This window comes from Erpetoichthys calabaricus, chromosome 3, assembly GCF_900747795.2.
Source record: "Erpetoichthys calabaricus chromosome 3, fErpCal1.3, whole genome shotgun sequence".
NCBI lineage: Eukaryota > Metazoa > Chordata > Cladistia > Polypteriformes > Polypteridae > Erpetoichthys > Erpetoichthys calabaricus.
In genome coordinates, this window is record NC_041396.2 from 97159424 (window position 1) to 97181215 (window position 21792).

Sequence of the window (21792 nt, forward strand, 5' to 3'; positions counted from 1 at the left end):
ATGCCAAAGATAAACAGGTTGCATTATAAGAACTAAGAAAATTTTTACAAGGGAAGCCCACATGAAACCAAAAGCTGCTCCACATACTCAACCTCCACCCCATCCCCAGTTTAAAGTGCAATATCAAATTGGCATTCAGACTGAACGGCTTTGATGTCATTGTACCTTCTGAAGACATTACAAGTTCAAATGACCTTAATTGAAGCTATAACAGGTGCATATCCAAAAGCCTGAGAAAAAGTGACACCACAAAATCTTCTCTTGACACTGTCAGTCAAGTGCTTCCAACCCAGACACCTAATAAAAGCTAAAAAGCTGGCAATGCAGATCCACAATAGCTGACAAGAAAGAACTGATTTCTAGGACAATGTAGCTGCAGACGTGAATGTAGATGCCAGCTTTTATGATCAAAGAACTCGTTTTTTGCCCTTGAAAATACTGTATGGCAAGCACAGCTGAATAAGTGCATCCATTAGGGATTCCACAGGCCAAATTGTAAATACCAAAGAAGAAGCCCTACCATGATGTAAAAAGCACTTCCATGTTCTTGTAATCTTCTTTTTTTTTTTTTTTTTTTTATTAATTTTTATTGTAATCATTCCATACAAACAGATCAATTTATAACCAAACAAATTAAAAACAAATCAAACCCCACCCCTGAGAAGGAGAGCTTAGCTAAAGGAGAATTGCTTAGGGCTTTTTAATAAGACAACATTAAGCAAAGGAAAGGGAGAAATAAATATATATGTAAATAAGAGACAGAGAAGGGAGTTAAATGCGGTAATGGTTATTTCTCTTATTCTAAAATAATATTGATCAGATCCTGCCAGGTTTTGAAAAAATTCTGTACAGATCCTCTAACTGAGAATTTGATTTTTTCCAATTTCAAATAATATAAAACATCGGTTTCCCACTGACTTATCAGAGGAGAGTTAGGATTCTTCCAATTTAACAGAATGAGTCTGCGTGCCAAAAGTGTAGTGAATGCAATCACCGTTTGCTTGTCCTTCTCCACTTCAAGTCCGTCTGGAAGAACACCGAACACAGCTGTTAATGGGTTAGGAGGGATTGTGACCCCAAGGCTGTCTGAAAGGCACTTAAAAATTTTTGTCCAAAATGATGTTAATTTGGTGCAGACCCAGAATATGTGACCCAGTGAGGCAGGACCTTGGTTATTCTTGGTTCTTGTAATCTTCTAATTGCCTAACCAAGTCACTGTGGAGATGCTGAAGGCTGGACGTCCAGTTCAGAGTGTTTCGTGAGATTTGAAATTGCTTAATATTGTCCCTGCATTCAAGAATGGTGGAAAAAAAAGCCCCTGCAAGCCAAGAACTATAGAGATATCAGTTCCCAGTCTGTTGTAGGGAAGGTTCTTCTCCCATACCAACCTTTCCTACGTGACAACCTCTTGTGAAGCAGGTAATCTACCAGAGTACATATCAACACACACCTAGAGTCTAAAAATGACAGAAACTATATGTCTATTTTTCATGATATCTTGGATACTTCACAGCATGTCACTTTCTCTCTATACTGTAACTCCCACTTGACGATGGCTGCTCACATAGATAGATAATGCACTTCACTTATGTTCAATAGCAGATATCTTTTTTCCATCTTCTGCATATTAGTCATTGTGGGTGTGTGCTAATTAGACATAATTTGACTTTATTAGACTTTACCAAGGAGTTCTTTTGTTATTTCCCATTATCTACATTAAAGGTCTTGGATCTTTCAACTTTAGACTTTCTGGGTTAATTAGAGCTAGTGGCAGACTCTGAATATTATGGACATGTTTTAATTTATTCATCAGTTCTGTTTCAGTTTCATTTATTCATCACTTCTTGTAGCTGTCAGTGTTTCCCATACTTATCTGTAATGCTGCCAGGCTAGGCTGTGCTTCCTTCTCCCACAACCCTATATGGCACGGGTGTCAAACTATGGGCCTGGAGGGCCACAGTAGCTGAAGGTTTTCATTCTAATAATTGACCAGTTTTCAATGCTAATTATCTGCTTTTCACTTCCTCTTAATAGCCCTGTTTTTAAGGATTCAGTCCTCTCAATTGATTCTTTTCTTCATTAAATGGCAGGCAAACAGAAAAGAGATGTGAAACGAGCCAACAGATGACCAGCTAAGTTGGGGCTTCAAACTCCAACCAGTTCCTTAATGAGAAGCCAATTCCACGGCTTGCTGCTGCTCTCATTCTGCCATAGCAGACATTTCCCAAACTGTTGATTTTCTGTTTCTGATTATTGACCTGAGAGATCAATAATATGGTTAGCTGGTCACCTGTTTGCTCGTTTTGTGTCACATTATTATTTAGCTGCTAATTAAGGAAAAAGAAAAAACTAAAGGGTCCGGAACTGAGTTAATCAAAACTAAGGCAAAAGAAGTTAATTAGCAGCAAAAACAGGTCACTAATTAAGAAGGTGGTTAGAATGAAAACCTGCAAACATTGCAACCCTCCAGGACCGGAATACGACACCCCTGCTATATGGGATTAAATGGGTCTGAGAAAGGTTGTGTTACTGGTATTAAAAGCCTGCAGTGTTTAAATGGAAAAGATGCAGTCTCCTTGTGACCTACTATTTCTTCTGAATAGTCATGCTAACTATATGTTCTGTAGCAACACTTCACACCACACATATATTGTTTGTCTTTTGTGGTGCCTCACACTCTCATTTTTGATCTCTAATCCAAATGAACCTTGCTCTTCAATGTTTTGTGGAGTACAATTATGTTAATGAGTTGTGAATTTGAATCATTATATATTTGGAGGGCTTTCATTTCACCAGCTTTAGATAGATAGATAGATAGATAGATAGATAGATAGATAGATAGATAGATAGATAGATAGATAGATAGATAGATAGATAGATAGATAGATAGATAGATAGATAGATAGATAGATAGATAGATAGATAGATAGATAGATAGATAGATAGATAGAAATTCACATACTCCAGCAGCTTTAGACTATAGAAAGAAATGAAAAGTGTATTGTTAGGTTCTACTGTATTATTAAAATGAGGGATTAAAAGTTGCATCTCCCAGTCAGTGGACATCAGTTTCTTAAGGTGATTCTCCAAATTAACTACATAACAGGGGTTTGGTTCTAACTGATACTCTGAGCTCCCCAAGATTTGGATAAGACAGATTTGCAATTTCAAGAGCTGTATTATTTAGTTTAATGTCATTTATCACAAGTGTTCAGTGAAGAAAGACATTGGCAGAGAGTGACAGTGTGCACGTCTTGACAACTGCAAAGAACTTATTTGGACATAATTCTAGTTTTCATGGAATTGGTTCTCTTTATGCATTGGTTAATGAGGAAATGGGTCATACATAGAGCCTGATTGGCATAAAACTTTACAGACTAGGGTTGGTGATACAGTTCTTATTTTACTCAGCTCTGCAAATAGATGTGGCAATTACTAAACCATGAAATGATTAGTGGATATGGAGGGAGATATGTATTTTTGAAAACAATAAAGAGGAAAGAAAACAAAACAGGGCGAATCAAAGTGATTTCAATTGTATTGTTGGCTAATAGAGAAGAATCTGGCTTAACATCTGGATGGCCAGTTTTTGAGGAACACAACCTGTTAAGTGAAGGTCTAAAAATAAGGGATACAAGCAGCAGAAGGCTACTTTCTAAGGGCATAACAGGAGGGAAGTCTGACGGGCAAATACAGAATGTTTATATAGTGAAATGTCAAAGTACATTCATTTGTAATTGAAACATCTGCACCCAGAGTGAAAGAAAATAAGACTCTTGGGGTATTTGGATCAGCTCAGCTTGAATTACATCATTACAAAATTAGAAAATGAAAACTGCATGACAAAACTTACATAATTTTATTGACTATTAACACAATGAATCAAACTTCATGTTATAACTGTAAAATATATTCTGATATTTTTAATTTGTAGAACATTGTTAGAATATTCCTAACTTAAAAGATATCAAATTTGAACTTTTCCATCTTCCTGAAACTTTAGGGAGAGGCTGTGTTTTTGTATTGTTTATTAATCTATTATTTGTTTAGTCACTTGTTAATTTTTATTAAGAATTGTATTATGCTATATAAAATCAGAATAAAGGTAAAATGACCAAGATAAGAAAAATATTCTCTTTCATATACACACACAAAAACACAGTTCTGGCAATTTATGACTCACTTCTTTTGTGGCGTGAAACTTGCATTTAATACACATAAAACATGCTAAAATAAAACTGAAGTTAGGAACAAATGAACACTAAGGACAAGTTAATTTCATGAAGCTTTCTTGCAAGACAAAGTTGAATGTATTAAAGGAACATTGGTAAAGTAAAATAAGTAAAATACAGCAAATGCCTTCTGTTTATTTTTCCCATTCTCCATTTTAGAATTCTAGTGTAGTAAAGGTAGCATTTCTGCCTCATAGTTCAGTTCCTAGTTGGGAAGACCTCTGTGTGATCCTTCCATGTCCTCGCTTTGTTCATCCATGTCTTCTTTCATATTGTAGCCACAAGCTGTCAGGTTGATTTGAAATTCAAAATCTGACCCAGAGTGCGTGTGCTTTAGTGTGCAGTGCACAGCCATCCATTCCAAGCTGCTTACCATGGTGCCCATTGTTAATGGAATAAGCTTTGTTTTTTCAAGACCATAACCAGAAAATAAAGGAAAATGGAATTGATATGGTTCAGTGCATTATAGTTCCATTTAGGAATGAACTTTATATCATGGGGGAAAACTGCAGGTATTCCCTTCTCCATATGACACAATGGAATAACTCAACTTGCCCACAAGAGGGCACTTGAATACACAGAAAATCATTTAACAAAAGGAAACCAAAAGCAAAACTGTTAAAAACATAATGTGACATTTCATCTTTTATTTTTAATATCAATTTGCTAGATTAGTCAAGACCTTCATGTAAAAAGTCAGATCATTAACAAGAATGGGAATGAAAGAAAATATGTTAACTATTAAGTGGACTGGAATCCAAATTTTAAAAAGTGCATACTAAAGGACTGCTGGCTATGCAAAATGTTAAGAAGCACAAAGAGAAGCCTGAGCTCAGGTACAACCAGGACTTCTTTTATTTTTTTATTGAAGACAAGCAGAAATGTTAATGTTTGCTGTGAAAAAAGGACCATAAATAAAATACATTTCCAATGTATTGATACATTTGTTGTAAGTCAATTTTTTGTTTTACTTAAGAATAATGATTTTTGTACTTTTTGCTCTAACTCTCAATGCTGCATGCTTATATAATGCACAACAGTACTTAGTACTTCTGCTTCTTTTCAGGATCTAGTCTAGCATTACAATATATATATACTGTACTTGCATACTGTATGTGTGTATGTGTATTTGTAGGTGTTGAACTACTGACAGCTCTTCTAAGGAGACATGCAAGAAAGAATTTCATTATATTATATACACATGACAATAACTTGACGTGACTTGATGTTACTGTTGTGTTTCAATTGGGTCTTGAGTTGTTCATATTTTAGGCCTAATTCACTTCAGAGGTAATCTCTTCATTTTATTTAATACATATGTTTTTATTTCCAAAAATGAGGAGATGAAATGAAATTAACAGGTCCATATTATACGTACATTCTCAAACTTGTTTAATCCAAATTTAGAGATGTGGGATCCTATCCAGGCCACACCAAGTGAAAGCCAAAAGTCTAAAGCTAAACTAGGCACTGGTTTATCACTGGGAATGTTCACATTATATATAATCTTTTGTATTTTTATATACATTTACATTTGCTGATGTTTTTAAAGTTAATGAAAACCTTACCTATCTATCTGGTATACTGAATTTTGCCTTTTGCTTTCTGTATTTTAACTTTAGAAAATATATTGGACTTGTTTGCTATGAATTGCCTTTTTTAGACAGATCCTTATAACTTATTTTATCTTTTTGACTATTTTTGTTTATTTAATTAATCTCTTCAATTATAATAATTATCTTTGTCTGATGAAGCCAGAGGTTTACGCACATCCTCTCCCCAGAAAGGCATTTTTTGTGTATTCCTTCTAATTGTTAGTCTTTAGACTTTACCATTTTAGGCCAGTGAAGGCTTAAAATCCTGCCTCATGAGGTTCAGGGCCTGGTTGCCTGGGGTAATGCCTATTTTAGGGTCAATCTTAGTGAAGTCCTGGTCTGGCTGATGGTATTTGTGGGCCTCTCACTCCTTTCACCATTTTGGGAAGCTGCATCATTACACCTGGATACCAAAACAATAGTCTAGGTGAAGTCTTAGTAGTGTGTTAAATAGCTTAGGTATTACCCTCTTTTGACTTGTACCTGACATTCTATTCACCTTCTTAATGTCTTCTGTACACTGTCTGGTTGTAAGTCTATGTCTGTCTATCTATCTATCTATCTATCTATCTATCTATCTATCTATCTATCTATCTATCTATCTATCTATCTATCTATCTATCTATCTATCTATCTATCTATCTATCTATCTATCTATCTATCTATCTATCTATCTATCTATCTATCTATCTATCTATCTATCTATCTATCCTTACTTACTTACTTACTTACTTACTTACTTACTTACTTACTTAGGGGCATTAATCTATCACAGGACACACAGCGTCCACATACCCAAATCAGGCCAAGTTAAATTTACCAGTTATTATGACACACACACAGAGTCTCACATCTTTCTGATATGGAATCAAATTTGGACTACAGGGAGAACAATAGAACCACATCTTATAAAACATTTAGGTTAATCTAAATAACTGGACACAACGGTGTGAGGAATGTTCCCAGGCTGCATTGTCTAAGCCTACCAGGTGTGTGATAACACTCAAGTGAGAGGTGACATACTGGACGAAGAAGGGGATGGGGCACTTTATTCATTTTCATGCAGGTTGCCATTCTTTGAAAATTTTCTGGGAAGCTCTATTAAAAACCTTCCTTTCCCTTCTTCTCATTTTCTTTTGTACAGTCCTGTCTATGAAATATTCCACCACAGAAACGAAACTTGCTAATACCATTACTTTTGATTGGTGAGTATTGACACTATTGGCACTATATAATGTTTACCTAAGTTGTTTTTTGGATAGCACCTTCTGAAAAAGTTACGATAATGGTTAGCACTGATGACTCATAGATCCGTTATCCTGGACATGATCCCCACTCCCAGCGAATTTCAGAGTGAAGTCTTCATGTTTTCCACAAATTTGCTTGGATTTTCCTGTCACATCCCAAAGACATGTAGGTTAGGTGAACTAGCCACTCCAAAATGGCCTTTTGTGGTGTGTGCATTAGTGTGCCTGATGATTACTGGCTTTGCATCTAGGACTAATTCCTACCTTGGGGCTGATGTTGCAACCACCCTCAATCCAAAACTGTACAAAGTGGATTTGAGAATGTTAGGTCATATTTTCTTATTATTCTTAGCTTAGCACTTTTTGCTATTGCTATCATGATGAATAATACTCAAAATAAATATATTGATAACATTGATCTTGATTTCTTTGCCTATACAAAGCTTGAATTAATCACTTCTCCTAATTTTGTTTTTACTTAGCTTTGTATCAATGAGTGATGTAAAAAGCATTCTGTAGAATGATCATTTGAAGTCAAATCGTGATTCACTGCATAATGCTTTTTGGCACTCCTTACTAGGAAAGGTACGACACAAGGCAAAGTTTAATAATGGTATTGTCAATAATGCCTTGCTCCTGAGCCTTTGGATATAAACTTTCAGTAAAGTCACTATATAAAGCCTTACTGTAATATTTTTCTAAATTGTTTTGCTTAACTTTATGATCAGTAGTATAAAAGCATTAAATATTATTGATGATCCTTTACACTGTCCTTAATTTTTAAGTTCAGTTTTTTAATCTTCTTTCTTAATGTTGTTATCACACTTACACATTGTATAATTAGGTTTTGTTATTTGCAAATGGAAAATACATTTATACCCTCTCTCCCAAGTACAACTTTATTATTGCCTTGATATTATTCCTCACAGGTACCATTTTTTAACATTATTACATATTATTTCTTTTATATGTTAATGATAGATGTTATCTTATACTGCATAGCCCACAGTTAAATTGTGCAACATTTTCTAGTCTTTACTTGTTCTGTATTTGTCAGCAAGTATTAATTGCTTAAATTAAATATATTTCAGTAAATAGGTATAATTATTACGTGGGAGATATTTTGCACAGTTCATAAAACTGGGAGGAGTGTTTAACATATTTAGTGAACTGGTGGAATTAGACAATGTCAGTTTTTTTATGTCATTTTTCTTGTGTGAACCTTTATTTATTTTAACATTTTACACACCCCATCGTAATACATTTTATTTTGTATATTCATTCATGATTCGCTCCATGACCCTGAACAGAATTTAAGCATGTTTGAAAATGGATGAACGGATAGATGGATTCATAATTGATTTGTAATGGTCTGGCACCCCATCCAGGCTTGGTCTGTCGAGATTACGGATTACTTGTATTATAATAATGTGTACAGTCTCCCATTAAACATGCGCGCAAGTTTCCAATTATTTTAATTAACCTGAGTGAACTGCTGATTCACCATTCATCAGCTGGGCTTCTCTCTCAGAGCTTTTCAACACAGTGTGTTCGTGAGTGTATGCACGAGGCAAACCCTGCTGGTAAAGTACACAGAAAGTGTCTTGCCATTTATTTTTATAAATGGAACAGATCGATCAAAGAATGTTTCATGTGTTAAAGTCAGTAAGATGCTTCTTCTCTGATGTCAGAAGACACAGCGAGAAGCTCTTTGATGCTGAATGGTGACAGAAAGGCTTTGATTTAGTGTTATGCTGAGTGAGAAATTTTTATTTTCTCTTTAAGAATTCAAATACAATTATAAACCATTTTAACAGGTTTGGAAGTAAGGTGACAGACCTAGTGCCAGCCCATGGAGGGCACACTAAAGCATTGATGCATAATGAACATTTTGTCATATATTGTCTTACTGTTCTGACTCTGTGCTCTAACGTTCATTGCACATATAATGTGTTTGAGCTGGTCTTTTTATTTTATCTCTTTTTGACTTATTTAAGGGCAGTTTCCTTATAAATTTAATAACAGTTGCATTTTATTTTTAATATATGAATTTGCTCTGCGGGCGGCACGGTGGCACAGTGGTAGCGCTGCTGCCTCGCAGTTAGGAGACCCGGGTTCGCTTCCCGGGTCCACCCTGCGTGGAGTTTGCATGTTCTCCCCGTGTCTGCGTGGGTTTCCTCCGGGCGCTCCGGTTTCCTCCCACAGTCCAAAGACATGCAGGTTAGGTGGATTGGTAATTCTCAATTGGCCCTAGTGTGTGGTGGGTGTGTTTGTGTGTGTCCTGCGGTGGGTTGGCACCCTGCCCGGGATTGGTTCCCTGCCTTGTGCCCTGTGTTGGCTGGGATTGGCTCCAGCAGACCCCTGTGTTCGGATTCAGCGGGTTGGAAAATGGATGGGTGGATGGATGAATTTGCTCTGCTGTTTTAAAGGAATATTGCACTGAAAGAATGAAATTCTATGTTTTGAATACAAAATATGTGACAATTCAAAAGAGCAGTTGTTTTAGGAAGTGACAGTTTGCCACATCATCAGCTTAGCTGCATTTTTAAACACTGCTGGGTGACCATACGATGAGCTAATTCAGTGACTTCAGCATCAAAAAGCCAAAATGACCCAACTTGGGGAATGCCCGATATACTGGAAATGGTGAGACAATATTTGGTTTTCCTAGTGAGATGGCTTAACTAACTTACTCAGTATTACTATGTATATGTGTAACTAAATTTTTGTTGAGGTGTTTTATTTATAATTTTTATCATCTCTTAACATGAGTAGCATGGTGGTGCAGTGATTAGGTTTGTGGCTGTGACGTTGGCATGTTCTCCCCTTATTTACATAACTTGTTCTCCTTGCTGCAGGCGATTGGTTGGTGTCTCCAAATCACCCCAGTTTTGGAATGTGGGTGAGTGTGCCCTGAGGTGGACTGCAACCTTCTCCAGGGCAGGTTCTTGATTTTACATTAAATGCTTCTAGGATAGTCTCCAACCCCCTTAACACTGAATTGGACTAAGCAATATTTCAGATGTAAGATATCACTTAAGAAGGCATCAATTTAAAATTTCGTCTGTGAAATTGGTAGGTAGAAGTCATGTCATGGTAAACATTTTAAGATAATTTATGTATTGGTAATGTGTATTCTCTAAAATTCAAATTTTTTTATCACCAATTTCATTATTAAAACATGGAGACAGAGAACAAAAATAAAGAAAATGTCTAATGATACACCGACCCATACCTTTTCTGAACTGACTTGTCTGATGAACACCACACTGTAATACAAGGAATGGATGTAATAAAGCAGAGTGCATTAACTGCACAGGAAGAAACAGTCATAGGAGGTTTGGAAATAAGGTTCAGGAGATGAAGTGAGAAAAGCAAGCTAAGGTTGAAGCCAGTAAACAGGAAATGTGATGTTTTATACAGAGCCCAACAAAAGGCAGAAATCTGAGTCAAAAATTACATAGTGAGAAGATCAGGAGCCAGGAAGTCAAATATTATATACAGTGGAACCTCGGTTTGCCAAGCATAATTCGTTCCAGAAATGTGCTCGCAGTCCAAAGCACTCGTACATCAAAGTGAATTTCCCCATAAGAAATAATGGAAACTCAGATGATTCGTTCCACAACCCAAAACTATTCATATAAAAATGATTAATACAAAATATAAAGTAAAAATACATAAAACAAATTAACCTGCACTTTACGTTTGAAAAGAATCATGGCTGGTGTAAGTGATTTTCTAAACTCTTGTGGGATTCCACCCAACGGGACGACATGCGGAAGAGCGTCCCAAAGCAATCGCAGTCTCCCAGTGCTGTAGCAGTTTGCTGTAAAAGCGAATCCAAAAAGATTGCGGGCATGCTATAAGCGCCTGCCATCGATGGGTGATACAAGGAACAAGGAACATTATAAATGCGCAGGGCACAGTACTACTTGGCCACGACCCTGCCTGACTGCTGTGTCTGTGTATAGGAGAGAGGCAGATCCCGCTACAATAAATAACCGCGCTGTTGCTGTTTCAAGCTGAATAAAGCTGGTGTTGCTAAAGTACTGAGACTCGGCTTCGTGTTTTGGGGTGCAAGACGGGGACTCGCACATCACAGCACACACACACACACACACACACACACAGTCACAATGCTGTAGTAAACAGTATACGCTCGTACGGATGTTGACTATATGAGTGAGGCACGCCGACTCAGACAGAGAATAGGAGAAGATTGCCCACAATCCCGCAGCGAGAGAGAGAAGAACCATCAGCTTAGTTGTGATCATATGACGTTCAGTAGACAAAGCGTATACATGCTACTCGTACTGCAAGACCTCGCTCGTTTATCAAGTCAAAATTTATAACAAATTTTAGCTTGTCTTGCAAAACACTTGTAAACAAAGTTACTCGTAAACCGAGGTTCCACTGTATAAATCAAGACAAGAGACAAAAATTAGTCAGGAAACCAAAACAAAGAGACTGCATACATATAATAAGTTACATGGCATGTTCTTCGAAATAATCAGAATATTCAGATGATTCAGAAATGGGTGATGCCGACCATAATCCCGACCCGTTGGTGATGTCACATGACATGCACCTCCAATTGTTAAGCGTATCAACAGCCCAGCAACTACCCAAATACAATGGTGGCAAATACACAAAAAACAATATAACATTGTGGTGAAAGAATTAAAAAAGAAACATGCGCAGAAATTCATAAAAAATAAAAAACCAAAACCCCTAAATTGTTTGACCTCAGAAACCTCTAGAATGACATCTTAACAATTTTTTTGAGGAATGGAAATGACTATAAAAAATTTAAATAAAATGCAGCTATGACACAAGAGAGACAACCAGCTGCTACCTCAATCTGCAACTCAATCAAAAGGACTTCTCCTTTAGGTTCACTGTCTTGAAAGGGTTGTTCTGTAATCCAAGGCCCTGAATTCATATCCCACTGCTATACCAGGTAAGATAAGAAGTGGGGAAGGTTAGGTTGGGGGCTTAAATAGACTGGGTTAGAGGGGGTCACCCAGAGCAAATTTCTCAGAGCAGAGAAACACACCAAGTCATAGCAGGTAATCTTTAGGATGTTGGAGAACACTCAATGGTCCAAAAAATGTTAGCTCTGAAGGAAGGCCTGCTCTTGAAAAAAAGAAAAAATTACCAAAAGTATTGTCCTTAAATGGAAGTTGAAAAAGCAACTAGAAAAGGAAAGGGATTGGTAAAACAATGGTCAAAAATACAAGCAGTTTTTACAAAAAAGTCAAAATAATGAAAACAACAAAACTGAAACTCTACACAAAAATTAAAAAACACAAAAAAGACAGGACTCAAACTAGTGAGAACAAATTCAAAACAACTGTACCCCAATACTAGCATAACTTGAGTGCTGCTTCACTATCTTTTATATGTCTGCACCTATGACATCACAAATCACAAGATTGGGTTCACATGATTTAAAATGGCCGATAAAGCTACAACCAAGATGGCCAGCGGAATAAAAATGAACTCATGAAATGGCATTACAAAAGAGAACAACATGATGAAAAAATAGCAAATAATCTAACCTAAAACATTGAACCCTTAAACTGCCACATACTTGGTAGATTAATGCACCTCTGGATGCCAAATGCTTTTTTGCTGCATTTTGCTGCAATTCACCAAGAAAAAGTGGAATTTTAATGGAACACATTTGTTTTTCATGCATCACAATTACTCCAACAATGATAATTTTACACACTACTAATGAACTGTAAAAACAATAAAAAACTACTGCAACAATATATTATTATATGTACAAGGTGCAACTGATGCCATTGATGATATTCAGTAAATCACCAAGTCAACTGCACTTGAACTGGCTGCACGCAAGCACACAGAGGCCAACACTGATGCTTGCAGGCTCATCAAGTGCAGCGGCTGAATCCCAGGGACAGTGATGCTGATTCCCTAGGGGGCTGCAGTGGTCTTGAGCTGCCAGCTCAATGAATGTATGGCATGGACTGATCAGCTCCGTTGTGCTGGCAAATCGCACTGGGAACTGACTATAGCCAGGTACGGCAGTTTAAGGGTTAAGGAAATGAATATCTACAAAATTTACAACATATAAAACCCAAGTAATCCCAGTGAGATCATGCAAGACTTACACAGACAGTGGCCAAGATGACGAGTAAACCCTTTATTCCGGGGATGTGAGGCCACAACATGCTATGTAAAGAGAAGACAAGCAGCCATGGAGACAACATGTAAAGTTTACTTAGGCAGTGACTGAGCCAAGTACTGAGCCTGCATTTTTTGTGATGGTAAGATCTATTGTTTGACTGTAATATAATTGTCATTCTCTTTCTCTTCTTCATATGGTAGAATATTTGAAGAGAACACAGGAAGGGGAGAACAACTGACCCAGAATGATAGCCAATGACCAACTCAGCAACGATCAGAAAAAGAAAGTCTGTCTAACGCTGTACACCTTTACAAAGGCAAGTAATCTGAATAGATTAATATTTAATCATTACTTAATTAGCTAATCTTAAAATGGTGATTGTATTTTCCCTGTGAATTTGTATGGTGCTCAGTGAAGAGTGCTTTACAAACATAAACTGAATTGAACTGAATTGAATGGATGGTGAAGAAGTCGGTAGAACTGAGGACTAATAAGTAGGTTGGTATTTTTGATCGTGCACAATTAACCTGTCTACATTTTCTAAAACAGACAGCATGGAAATGCCTGTTTAGTACTTTCGTGGGTACAATTTCCTGCACTGAATCAAAAGACATGCTGTTAGGTCAATCAGTAAAGTCTGAACTGCCCCTTGTGAATGTTGAGTGTGACTTTTTACTTGTCTACATATTTGTCTGCAGTTTGATGTATTAATCAGGATGAATTTTGGCCATGTATACATTACGGCTAGAATAAACACTGGCATCCTATGACCCTGAACCAGATCGGTAAAAGCTAGCATAGGAAATGCATGGATAGACTCCTGGAATAATTCAATAAAATATATTCTGATTTGTGGTTTAATCATGTGACTGTTAAATCATAAGTAATAAGTTACCTGCACTTTGGAACTACTAAAGTATATGACTATTGGCTATTATTTTTTTTGTTCCTAAGGAAATCCACTTTAAGAAATTCACACTTTGCAAGAACAAGTCAGCTATGATTGTCATCTTGGGTTAATTCTACTTTTATCTCTTACATCACCAAATAAATTGAGTTACTAGCTTAGGAAGTATATGATGTGTCAGAATAGGTTTCAATTGCAGTTTAAGTAAGTGAAGAGTAAAAAGTAAAGCAAACAAAACTAGTTTTTATGGCATTCCTCTGCAGCTGAATGCACCAAGGGATTGTTAAAGTTAAAAGGACACACATGTTTAAGTGATGACATTAGCTGAATAAGCACTACTGCAACACGTTTCTGGGTGCTTTTCTTCTCAATAATGGAAGTCGACCCTAATGTGCAAGGTCTGAAGTTCATTTCCTATGTTTCCATATGTCTGTAATTGTGTCTGAAAGAGACTAAGAGTCTGCAGAAACCTTATATTCATTCAGCCAGAAAATATATATGCAAAGTTTAATATTCTGTAAATCAATTAATCTGCCAGACAAAATAAGTCTCTAGTCCCTACAATCATACTAGTAAGGTGGATATAAATATTTAGTTTATTTGATGATTGTACTTTTTTTTTGTCATGGAGTTCTTCTCAGCAGGCAGTACAGAAAACAAGGAGGATGTTTCCCTTCCCACAGTGGAAGAGGGGCTACAGATTAAGGAAAAAATTATGGCATGTGTTAAAAAGACATGAGGTCTGTATGAGTGTTTTACTATTGGTTTTTTAATAATTATTTCTATTTGTATTACCCACATTATGTTCCATCATTACAACTCCACTCTTTGTATTGTTTTCTTAGCCGTTGGCACAAGTTATATGCAGTTTTCTTTGGCCCCACCTTATTGTTTGCAGTAATGAGATGTGTTGTCAGTCATGTGGCCATACATTGGGATGACATGTGATGTCATCATGCAGCCATTGACATGCTATGTCCAAACTCTGGACTGAAGACTCAAATACACAATGAAAAACAGGTTAACACATGGTATGACTTGAGATTCTTTCTAATTTATTTTGACCTTTTTCGTTTTCTTGCCTATATTTTTCTCCATTCTAGGGTTTTGCTACATGAGGAATCCATTTTTGTAGCTTAGCACATTATCTGCTGCATAGTTAACAACTGTAATAAGAGAGCTATTATGTTGAAGGCCACTGTGGTTTCTAGTTCTATAGACAACCAGGAGCATGTGGTGTGTAACATCAAGAAGGTTTAAAAGGTCAGTGCAGTGAATTTAGTGGTCATCTGAAATTGAATGTTTACCAGAGACTTTGCAGGGCTTCCCTTTGTTGTTTTACTAACCATTCTTTTGCTGTGACCTTCTGACTTTGAAATCTGGCTTTGTATTTGGCTTAGGTATTAGGATTTAGGACTGATTTTTTTCACTTGGCTTATACTGTATTATGACCATGTCTTGGTCATAATTTTTCTTCTGCCTACTTTTTTATATGGCAGAAGATTTTTGGTTCCTGTATTCTTTTGACTTTGTATTTTGCTTCTGGTTTAGCTTTGGTGATTGATGTAGTTTAATTACTATAAACAAACCCCTGCCTGGCAAGTAACTATTCTTTTGGATTGAACCATAGAAAGTCTGTTATTTTCTAATTCCTCACCACCATCCTTTGTCCTGTAAGACCCTCTAAGTCTCCCAATCTTTTCAAAACATTAGGCCAAGCAAGATAGATTCTCAATTATTTTGGCTAATACCAAAGAGCCATATGCAGAACCATTGTTCCAGGTTGGGTTATGGGTGTATGTTCACTATAAAGACCACTTCATTCTCTAAAGAAAAGTTCAAGAAGTTGGAATAAGGTGTTAAAAATTATAGCATAGAATTGAGCATTTGTCCCGCGCAGATTGGTATAAATATACAGGGGCCAATCCTGTGATCTACTGCTCATACGGATGGTAGGGATACAATAAAATACAATACAATACAATTTATTTTTGTAATTCCCAAAATCACACAAGGAGTGCCGCAATGGGCTTTAACATAATAATTGTACTTATAAGTACAAACAATTCTACAAGGAGCACTTGCTGGACTGATTGAGTGCGTTTATAGTTCTTGGGATGAAACTTTTTCTAAACCGCGAAGTCTGTACAGGAAAGTCTCTGAAACGTTTTGCCGTGGCTCAGGCAGCGTCTGCTTCATGCTGTATACCGATAATTCTCTTTCCAATTAGCTGCTGCTGTGATTCCCCACTCAGATACAGTGATATAAATACTCAGAGTGGTGCAGTGAGAGTAATATGGAAAAAGATGATCTGCTGTGGCAACCCTTAATGGGAGCAGCTGAAAGAAGAAGAAGATGCAGTGAGAGTAACAATGCTAAAGCAGTTATGGTATTTGGAATACTATGGCTATTCCCTGGACCAATATATTGCTGCAGGTTAATTACAATCAGATGCATTACACTAATAAACAATATACAGTTAGTTTCAGTGTATTTATAAAGCCGCATCAGGAATGTGGAGCTAAGAAAGAAAGGGTGACCACACAGGAACAGTAGCACTGCTTTGACGCTGGGTGCCGCCAGTCTGAAAAACCGAGCGGAGAAATTGCATGCGCCAGGGTATGAGGTACTGTGAAAATGTGCGTGGCTTTACGCCAAGTTTAGGTTTTATACATCGCAATTTGAGCGTGGAAACGTTCGTACGCAACATTTCTGTGTGTATGCACCGTTTATACATGAGGCCCCTGGTGATTTATAAGAAAACAGCTACATCATTTAATATCTTGATTTTTTTACAGTGTCCACAGGTAATGTATTCTTCAATATTAAAATGTAGAAAAATGTGACTGTTCCTCTTTAATAACTTGCCATTTTCCTTTAATGTGGGAGATATATGACTTGGCAAGAACCTGAAGGAGGAGCTGTAAGGACCTCTTCTTATGAAACTTGAACAGGGGGAACATTGGAGGATGAAGACAGACATGAGTTGAAACTGGCCTGTAGTAAGCTGGTTAAGCTGCTTCAGTAAGAAGGATGGAGTGCTTGACCCATATAGGAATGTTGTCATTTGTTTTTCAGCTAACACTATGGTGACAATCTGAATCTTAATTTTGTGAACTGTAGTCTTGACCAAATTTGTTCCTTTTTGTGGGCAGCAAGTACTATTGATGTGACATATGCTGTTATATATAAGAAAAACATACTTTAGTTGTGTTATCCTTAATAACATATGGTTTTACATATTTATTTTTAATGTTATTTCCAGTAATGAAAACAGGGACAGCAAACTGGAGGACCACCACAGCTTGCAGTGTCATCCTTTTAACCAACTATATCAAGTAGTGTGGCGGAAAGCAGGACTGTAGAGATCTTCATATCTCAACATGATGTTATTTTGGACACTCTGTAGGTGAGTATGATGGATGAGCTTATTGGGCTGAATGACCTGTTCTTCTCACAATTGTTCTAATCTTCTAATAAAAAGTTCATGAATGAAGCTGCAAACTATAAGAATATTACTGAGAAAAGCATCAGTTAATGCAGGGGTCTCTAACTCTGGTCCTGGAGGGCAGCAGTGGCTGCAGAGTTTCATTCTAACCCTTTTCTTAATTAGTGACCTGTTTTTGCTGCTAATTAACTTCTTTTGAATTAATTTGAATTGACTTGCTCTTGAAGACTCAGACCCCTTAATTGTTTTTCCCGTAGCTAGTTGCCATACAATAATGAGATGCAAAAAGCAGCCCAAACATGAGCAGCAAACTGTGAACATCATATAATATCTGAAAATAAAGATAGATGAAGGTCTCAGGAATGTTGATCTGTTCAGGTCCACAAAACATTTTAGAAAAGAGAAAAATCATCAATTTCAGAAATGTCTGCTATTGCACAATGAAAGCAACAACAAGCCATGGAATTAAAGAACGGATTTAATTAACGACAAGACTCAGCGCCTCATTAAGCAACTGGTTGGAGTGAAATTGGTTGGAGTTTAAGGTCCTGACTTAGTTGGTCTTCTGTTGGCTCACTCACTTCAAATTTTATTTCTATTTGGGTGCCATTTAAGGAAAGGAATGAAGCAATTTGGGGGAACAGATCTTAAAAAATAAGTCAATTAAAATGAAAGGAAAAGGAATTAATTAGCAGCAAAAACTGGTCACCAGTTAAGAAAAAAGTTAGAATGAAAACTTGCAGCCACTGGGGCCCTCCAGGACTGAAGTTTGAGACCACTGACTTAATGGATGACAAATCATCAACATCTGGGGAAATGCTGATATTCATTGTTATACTTTTTTCTTGCAGTCTGCTACAGATATACTGTAGTTGGAAGTTATAGTGGAGCATTAGTTTCAGTGTATTGCTAGACTGGGCCTGTGATTCTCTAAATTAAGCAAATCAGAACTTGATAATCCAATCCTGACTACATTTTATTATTTTAACATGTTGTACAGATTCGGAATAACTGGACAATAAAGAATGCTTTGTTATATTTATTTGCTTGCACAAAATTGAAACATTGCTGGTGAACAAAATAATTGGAACAAAATCAGATGTTTACATCAACGAGATGAATGTTTTGATGAGAAAATATGTCCTAGTATGTTTAATTAACCCTCATCCATGAATGGGGGGTCTCCAAGACTCCCAGTCACAGATTTTCAAATTCTTTCCCTTTCAAGGTAATACAACGGCCATGAAATTTTCTGACTTTTCATTTTGTTTTGTCTTGAAAGTTGTGCAGAAATCTGCTTCTCAATAGCTTAGTGCAAATAAGTGCTACAGTAGCACAAAGTAGTTGGGGGTCTTCGAGACTCCCCCATTCATGGAAACTTTACCATTTTTGTATGAGTGTTTTTGCTTCATTTTATATTTTATATTTGAATTTTCTATTTAAATTTGTATTTTCTTTGGTTTAGATTTTCTTAGTTCTGCCTGAGACATTGCTGGTGTATAGTTTGTTGAGGAGCAAGTCCAGTTGATGTGTTTATGAACAATGAGTCAACGACCAACAAAGAAATTCAATGCAAATGAAGCCCAGGCTGAAGGGGTTGAAGGAGTTGTCGGATTTCGATACATCAGACAACTCAAATGAAGAGGACAATGATGATGGAAGTGACACAGTGTCAAATGTTCCATTGAGAGCACTGGAGTCGCTGTTCCGCTGAAACAGCCCCATGGAGATGCAGCAAATGTAGCTAAGAAGCGACGCTGTCACATGTGCCCAAGGGCAAAAGAGAGAAAGATAAAGGCCGCTTGTTCCCAGTGCAAACTTCCCATTTGCCAGAAACATTCAGAGCGTTCCCTTGTGGGTCTGGCCTGCAAACAAGTTGAAGTTGAGGCAGATTCTGAGTGACTGTTCTGTATGCGAATCAGATGTGTAACTGATGTCTTGTTTTAGTGCTACTATGACTGTACACTGAACACGCATTACTATTACAAAGGTAACATGTAAACCATTGAAAATTGACATCACATTTACTTCATTTCAAAGGTAATAAAATTTTCTAAAGTTATTGTATTGCTTTTTAGGCAGATTTAACCAGTTTAAAATGGTCTGCAAGATGGGGGATTCATGGAAACGTAAAAATGGCATTCATGGATAAGGATTACATAATTCTACAAGACAACAAAATTATTAAATCCACAATATCAAGTATTACAGCATATGGTTATGCTTTAATTTAAGTTTGGCAAAGATGATTAGACAATGTTCATGTTCTATATGAAGTTAAAATAAAATGGCATTATAGGGATTTTTTAATATATTAAAAGATATCCATTCAAAGTTTTAACATGGTGTAATCCATTGAATCCCCATGAATCTGCTCTCGCCATATACAGAATCACATTTCTGCTGTTAATATTAATATACCTTTTGCTCTGTGCTGGGTTCCTATCAATAGGTAAATGTTTGTCTGAAATCTGACACCGAGGTCTTAAGAATCCCAGACCTACACTTTCATCAAATGGAATTCCTGTAGTTTCAAACAAGTCAGGCACTGGTTTAAAAAAGCCTCCCTGGGGTATGAAAGAGTTAATGAATAAAACATGTTTCTTTCCCAGCATGAAGTGCAACGACTGAATTGTTGGGTGACAATTACCAGTTGTACATTGGAGCTTAGACTGTGACTGGAATCAGAACTGTTTATTTTCTTCTTTGAGGTGGGAAGCAAAAAGTTAATATAACAGATTAGCAATAAAGATGCATTCCTAATAGAGCTTGGATGATATTTTTGAGCTGAAGAAACTGCTTATACAGGAAAAAAAATGAAAAAGTAAAACCTAATGAATAAAACTCCCTTTTGCACAAGCTTGTTTATAAAAGAACTGCAATAAATATTTTACTTCATAGCTGTAACCTTCTAAAATTCCTTCCTCTGGTTCTATTCTGTTTTGTGTGGGGAATGGCTCACAAAAATAATATGAGGGTGAAAGTCATGGCACAAACAAAATAAATAGAAAATCCTACTGCTCAAAATGTATTCCAAATGTTCTGCTTTTATCATTAAGTCATTCATAAGTCAAGAATCTAATGCTAACAATGGAAACAAAAATTACAGCAACAGAAACCAAGCCCTCTGTTTGGATAAAAAGTATATAAACACCCATAGTAAGAATAATGTGAGTGGAATGCATTTTTTCAGAACTGCATAATTTGTCTGAGAAAAGAAAAACATGTTAGATAGATAGATAGATAATTTTCCTCTACCCATTTTCAGAACTCTTTTTCTATCTGTTTGTCTGTCTGTCTGTCTGTCTATCTGACAAATAGGAGATATGTTAAGAAAACAATAATAGGAAGATATATTAAGAAAACAATAATAGGAAAAGGAATGCAAAGTAATAGTGAAGAACACAACAAACTCCTGAAGTCACTCTGGGCCATTCTAGTCACACTTCTGGGGCCTCATGCATAACGTCGTGCATAGAACTCACACTATAACATGGCGTAAGCACAAAAGCGGGAATGTGCGTACGCACAGAAAAATCCAGATGCAGGAATCTGTACGTACGCAAACCTCCACATTCTTCCGCTACATAAATCCCGATCAGCGTGAAAAGTAACGCACATGCACGCGCTTGCTGCCCCACCCCAACTCCTCCCAGAATTACACCTCTTTGAATATGCAAATCAATATAAATAGCCCCTTACCTTCAGCGCTTCAGGATGACAATGGCGAAAGCACGGAAAAAAACAAAAAAAAACTTCAGCGAATGCGAAATGGAGGTCTTGCTAAGAGAAGTAGAGGCCAGAAAAAATGTTTTATTTGGTAGCTTAGGAAGTGGAATTAGTAACAAAAGGAAATTGATGGAATGGCATAGCGTGGTGGATGCACTCAAAAGTGCTGGAGCAGAAACTCGCACTGTGACCGAAATAAAAAAGAAGTGGTCCGACATCAAAGTTGCCGTGAAAAGGAGAGTTGCAGCTCATCGTCTGCATGTCAGCACGACTGGAGGAGGTAGTGAACTCCCGGAGCTCACACCATTTGAGCAGCAAGTTGCTGCAATTATTGGCGACACACTCATTGCCGGCATTGTAACAGCAGGGGAGGGTGATTCTGACATCACCGCAGGTGATGGTGAGTTACCATTTCTTTTTTGATTACCATTATCCATACTCGTGTAAATAATTTGTATGTGAAATAAGACAACCAGG

The 21792-nt window shown here is 36.9% G+C and overlaps 1 protein-coding gene across 1 annotated transcript in view; it reads right to left on the minus strand.

Moving 5' to 3' along the window:
- Window positions 1–21792, minus strand: part of emilin1b (elastin microfibril interfacer 1b) — a 196915-nt gene that overhangs the window by 21672 nt on the left and 153451 nt on the right. The gene's annotated exons all lie outside the window — the stretch shown is intronic.